Source organism: Xiphophorus maculatus, chromosome 2 (genome assembly GCF_002775205.1).
Source record: "Xiphophorus maculatus strain JP 163 A chromosome 2, X_maculatus-5.0-male, whole genome shotgun sequence".
NCBI lineage: Eukaryota > Metazoa > Chordata > Actinopteri > Cyprinodontiformes > Poeciliidae > Xiphophorus > Xiphophorus maculatus.
Window position 1 is genome coordinate 21,665,097 of NC_036444.1, and position 6,000 is coordinate 21,671,096.

The 6,000-nt window shown below is 42.8% G+C and overlaps 1 protein-coding gene across 2 annotated transcripts in view; it reads right to left on the reverse strand.

Annotated features, from left to right (window-relative positions):
* prickle1 (prickle planar cell polarity protein 1) overlaps positions 1–5,482 on the reverse strand; it is a 31,202-nt gene extending 25,720 nt beyond the window's left edge. The window contains exons 1-2 of one of the 2 annotated variants that reach the window (XM_023348653.1): positions 5,338–5,482; positions 5,100–5,267 (exon numbers count right to left, since the gene is read on the reverse strand). The gene's annotated coding sequence lies outside the window, so the exon portion shown is untranslated. Of the gene's footprint in view, positions 1–5,099 lie in introns of both variants that reach the window. The other variant, XM_005796331.3, reaches the window with a different exon arrangement.
* Positions 5,483–6,000: the final 518 nt, after the last annotated feature.

Consider the following 6,000-nt stretch of genomic DNA (forward strand, 5'->3'; position numbering starts at 1 on the left):
CAGGATCTGTGTTTTTCTGTGTGTTTATTTTGAGTTTCCTGTGTATCTGTGTCTCCGTGTTGTCCTGTCTCCCCTTGATTAGTCCCCAGGTGTGTCTCGTTCCCTGATTACCTCTTGTGTATTTAGTGTCACCTGTGTGTCTGTGTCTTTGTTGGGTCCTCATCTCATTTGACATCTGTTCTGCCGTTTGTCGGGTTAGTCCATTCGTGCTCTCTGTTGCTACCTGTGTTGAGCCTCAGCTTCTGCTCAGCAGTGCTGCCAGGGATTTGGACTGTTTGTGTGCATCATTTCTTCATTAAATCTACCATATCTCTCTTACCTGGGTCTCCTAGCATTTTGCCTCACCACTCATCCACACCACTTCATGACAAAGCGGCATTATAACAATGTGATTAATCTATTATGATTTAACAAGGAATCAGAATTCCTCCTTCCGCATTATTTATAAACTGCATTTTTGTTTGATCGGATTATCTTAGTCTCATTCTCAGTGTCAGCATTGTTCAGATAAACTTTCCCAAATCCGTATCACTAAAGTCGCTGACACATCCTTATGTCTGTTATTCCCCTTTATCAAAGACAGGCACAGTGATAATAAGCAGCTTTTGTGAAACTGCACCAATGCTTATTAAGTAGTACACATCCAGAGCCGAGCATCATGCCTATACATGGTGGTGATAATGAAACATGTGCGTCGAGCATGACTTTCATCATCGCGGTGGTCTGACGGTTGGTCCCGCAATTATGCTGTGCGGTTACAAGGATTTTGCTGAGCCAAACCCATTTTCCTCTCGCTCCATCCTGTAGCTCCTCATAAACACAGTTGTGCCTGGAAGCGCTAAGTAACCATAGCTACTTTTAATCACTTCAGAATAATGCTTAGCATGTGGATCCAGTGTGTGCCGCTGCTCTAGGCAAATCCCCGCTCAGTCTCACACACAATGAATGTACAAAGTTAGAATCGGTTCACAACAGTCATCCCCCCAGCCCTCCACCCCTCGCCCCCTTATAAACGACCACACCTCCTCCCCTCTAAACGACCACACTGTAACAGTGTCCTAAATTTTTACCATCCCAGCCACCATCCGTCCCGCAAGGCAACAGTGACTACACATTCAGGGACCACCGGCGTTTAAACAAGCCATATTTCATCCAGCCTTCTGCCAGCCTACCCCAAACAGTTTACAGTCAGTGGGCCCGGCCCTCTGGAGTTTGTCTGTGGCAACTCGACTCCGCGCCACATCTCATCGGCCAGAACTGCGGAGGGACTAGGCCTCCTCTGACAGCTCCTCACAACACCCGGCCCTGTCCTGGTCTGCTTTTAGCCTCGCTGCGGTAAACCGGAGCACGTCTGGAGGGATGAAAGGTTGCCAAAGTGTTTGGCCTGCAGGCGATTTACACGAGGCGCAAGGTGATTCATTCTGTCCCTGCACAAACAGGTCTCTGTGAACGTTTCTTCTACGCTGACCATTTAAATCAACAGTGGCGAACATATACACTGGTACCAGGACTTACACTCTGACCATTCAAACCCGGCTTGGTGTCGTGCTTTAAGTGCTTGCACTCACATACATCTGGACAAGTTTGTCCCTGTCCATGTCAGGAGAGAAACACGCACACACTCAGACAAGCCTCATTGTTTATGCTTAAAACTCTTTTCATTTCCATTATTTGTTTTCTCTTTCCACTAAAGTGTACAGTTGTTACAGAACATTTTAAGATACTAGCACATACAGCACTACAGACCATGCCGTGTTGTCTTGTTACATTTAGCTACAACACAATTACACATTTTTATGTGTTTTTATTGAGGTTTTATGAGAAATCAACAAATACATCAATATTTTTTCCACAAACATTAATCTGAAAAGCCCGGCTTTCATTTTGCGTTGAGCCTTCTTTATTGTTACCCCCTGAACCAAATTCAAAGAAATCAACATGAGGAAGGTCAGGGATAAAGTTGTAGCAAAAGTTTAAGGAATGATTGGATTATAAACATTTTTTATCTATCATCTGAAAACGCAAACAGCATACCGCAGTCACAGAGCTACCAACACATGGTTGCCTACCTCATATGACAAGAAGGTGCTCTGGTGAGATGAGACTCTGTGTTGTGGTGTAAAACACACCATAATGGCAGCGTAGTACTGTGGGTTGCTTGGTTTTAGCTGAAGTAGGAGAAGAAGATGAAAAAGAAGAAGAAGATGGATGGGGCTAAACGCAAGGGTTAACCTGGGAGAAAACCTATGTGAGACTCCAAAAATCACTAAAATCCAATCTGACTGAACGTGAGTTATTGTAAAAGGAATTGACAAAAATGCAAATTTTTAGTTGTGCAAAACTGATACAGACATAATTTCAAATAATAGCAACTATTGCAGCAAAGTATAAACTCAAAGTTGAGAAATCTTCAAGTTCAAGGGGTATGAATACTTTAGCAAGGTACTATAAATTACTTCGACTATATATCTATATATAGTCCCGATATAATAAGCAAATACTTCTTAACATCAAAATGACTGAGCAGCCACAGAGCCATTTCCATTTCTGTCTCCAGAAACAAAACAACGAGAAGGTCATCTATTCTTAGTTCCCTCTTTTGTCTCCCTGCAAAACTAAACAACTCTGTTTTAAAGCCTTTCAATTCTATTACTGGCATCTTTTGATTTGTCTAAGGAAACCGGAGAGGAAACATTCACAAGGAATCAGCAGGCCGCTGCAAAAACCATCACTTGCAGATCTATTATTAACATTCTGACGAAATTCTCACCTGCAGCAAATCACAGAGGAACTTAGCTCAGCTCACATCTCCCCCAGCGCATGCCTTTTCTGCTACATCATCGCAGCAGTGCAGCCGGCAGCTGGGGAGTGTGGACCAAATGCTGCGCTGTGCATTTTGAACAAAACCCTGGATTTGACATCATGGGACTGCATGGAGCTCGCATTAAGCCGTGAGATCACGGATGTAGAAACACGTAACATTTATTCAACCACAGGCTGAACTTGTAAAGTCATACATTGATTCACTCACTTTGGTCTATGTCAGGGATGTCCAAACTTTTTGTCACATGGGCCAAAATTGTCAAGTCAAAAGTACTTGTGGGCCAAGAAAAAGAAAAAGAAAAAAAATTAAGCAAATGAAGCAGTGATTCGATGTTATTCATCGTAGATCCAAAAATTTACACAGGATTTTGGACGTTTGCTGTATTTAAAGAAATGCATCAAGTTGCGTCACTTTCTGTCAAAATACTTGCTGTATTTACTCAGGTTTAATAAATTAGATTAAAGTTGATTTGGATGCAGAAAAGTCGCATTTTTAGTAGCAGACATGGTTCTATTTATTATAAAAGCTTGGTTACAAAAAGAAAAACTTTGGATTGTTGTAAGGAAATTATGTCGGTTACTTTTATCACAAATAAAACGTCAAGTCATCCAGTCCCCATGCTGGTGGGTCGCACAAAATCAATTCAAGGGCCACAAATGGCCCCCGAGCCACACTTTGGACACCCCTGGTCTATGTGAACTTTTTTAACAAGAGCTTTGAACTTACTCCACACTTTGATATGAACGCTGGGGCTCAAAGACTGTGAAGCTGTCAACCTGTAGTCCGACCACTAGGTGACACCACCACCTTGTTCCTGTTCTTTGCCTTCGTCGTGTTTCACCCTGTTTCGCTAAAGCTCTCTCTTTACGTGAAGTGTTCCTGTACTAGCAGTCTTTCTGTGGCCTAAAAAAAGGAGACAATCCTTTAAAGTGCCACATAAGAACGGAGAAGTATTAAAACAACTTCTGGTTCAGTCATAGCTTCATTCTAACTTTTGGATAAACATCTTGAGGCAGCACTATTAAGATGGTTCGTTTTGCTGCAAAACAAGCCCATGTTTATGTCCGTCACAAATGTAGCTGTCCTGAAAATCTCTTAAACGTGACTGGTTAAAAACAACAACAACAACAACAACAACAACAACAACAACAACAACAACAACAACAACAACTTCTGAAATCCCAGCCTGCTGTGCTGTCCACGCCGCTTTGCAAAATGTTCACATTTCTTGTAGTGATATTTGCTGTGGCTCGACAATAACAAAACATTATTTTTGGACGTCTTTGGCTACACAAAACAGCAAAACTCTTCTGTGTCTCGCAGGTTCCTTGACAGCTTGGGATGTAAATGTCTTCTAGAGGGTGTGTCAGAGCCCTACAGAGGAAACATTTTATGATATTTTCACCTCTGTTCATAAAGAGGTCTATAAGGAGCCATAAATCCGCTGAAGCAGCTGGTTTCGGTTTTCTTTTTATTTCAAGAAACCAAATCTGTGTGTATACGTTTCTTCATTAGTGTTGACCCAGTTTCAGAAACAGCACGGAGGATATGAAAACAAATATTAAAAGTGTAGAAAAGAGTGATGCATTTGCTTATGAGATGTTATTTCAGAGATCATAGAGCAGTAAAAAAAAAAAAAAGCCAGCGTTTTAGATTGCAGGTCTTGTAAAATGTCTCGTTTGACATGCCCCCTCCACTTCCCATGTCATTCTCACCCCATCTATCATGTTTAGAGTTTGTAGAACGTAAAAGAAACTTCTCATGCTGTACTACATGTAGGCCGTGGTGATGTTGTGGCACCACATTTCTTCCCACTCAACAGCTCTCCTGACAGCTATGGACCCGTGGCGGACGGGCAGCGGTCAAGGAGCGCAGACCAGTTGTCACGGAAGTGACAGGCGACAGCTGAGTGCATGCATCTGGAGAGGGGGCAGAGTCCACACTCCCGCAAGCCCGACGGCTCAGAGTTTAGTTTTTTCACCGTCAGGGTATGAAGTTACTTTCACCGCACGCGTACGGAAAAGTGATACGTGTCTCTTTGGAAACGTGCTGCGTAAAAGCGCACGGAGAGGGACTGAGAAACCAGTATGCGGCGTTTTTTAGCATTTGCAACAAAAAAAGAGAGAGTATGCTTTGCATAGAATGATATGATGATGTAAAGTGTTTATTTTACCATGTCAATAAAGAGTACTAAACGCTTTTCATCTGTTTGCCATTTACATATGACCGTTTATTTACACAGACAGCAGATATTTGATCAAACTGGTCCACTCACCAAGAAAAGAGTTCAGTCGCAGCAAACCGAGTATCCGGAACCAATACTCCTGGTGAAGCGAAAGAAGATTGCAGAGGGTGTCATCTGGATTAGATGCAAAGTCCAGAAGGAAAATTTAAGGGGGTGGTGGGGAAGGAACCACAGCTCCGCTGGGATCGAACAAAGAGCCTGTGCAAAGCGATACGCTTAAAACCCAGGAACTGGCTGCTCTGGAAAGGGACAATGTGACTTTACGCACCGTCACCGCATCGCAGTCGCTTCAGCGGGTCACGGTGAAATCTGCGCCGCTCCTCCACGGTCACAGTGGAATGACATTAGTGTTCCTCCCTGCCTATTGGCTTAAACTGGAAGCCCCCACCGCTCATGGAGAGACGGACCAGTCTCAGCAGCACAGTGGACAAACACTGCCGAGAGTTTTAACTCTTGATGCTGCTGCTGCACGGGGACGGGGGGTGGGGGGTGGGTGGGGGGTTGTAAGACTCTAATAACTTCTTGGTCAATATTGCTGGTTCTGCATCATACAGGGCATCGGTTCATCACTTATTTCCCATTTGTGACACCGGTTTAATTTGCTCAGTCAATTAAGAGTCTAACAGCACTGAAACTGATAAAATAACAATAGGTTGCCTATGTAAAAGATAAACTGCAACAAACCATCTTTCAAATAGTTCAGGAAGTGCTATTATGAATTCTAAATATGATGTAAAATAACTACAAAAGCATGATATTGCTCAAAGGACAAAGCATAGAATTGGACTTGTGTGACCTGCCATTGAATTTGTTTCAGTATCAGGACCAATACAGATGTTAATATCGGATCGGTGCATCTCGAATTACAATCACAAACTTCAATGTGTAAAAGAAAACAAAAAGAAGAAAAATGACGCCCTGATTTAATAAT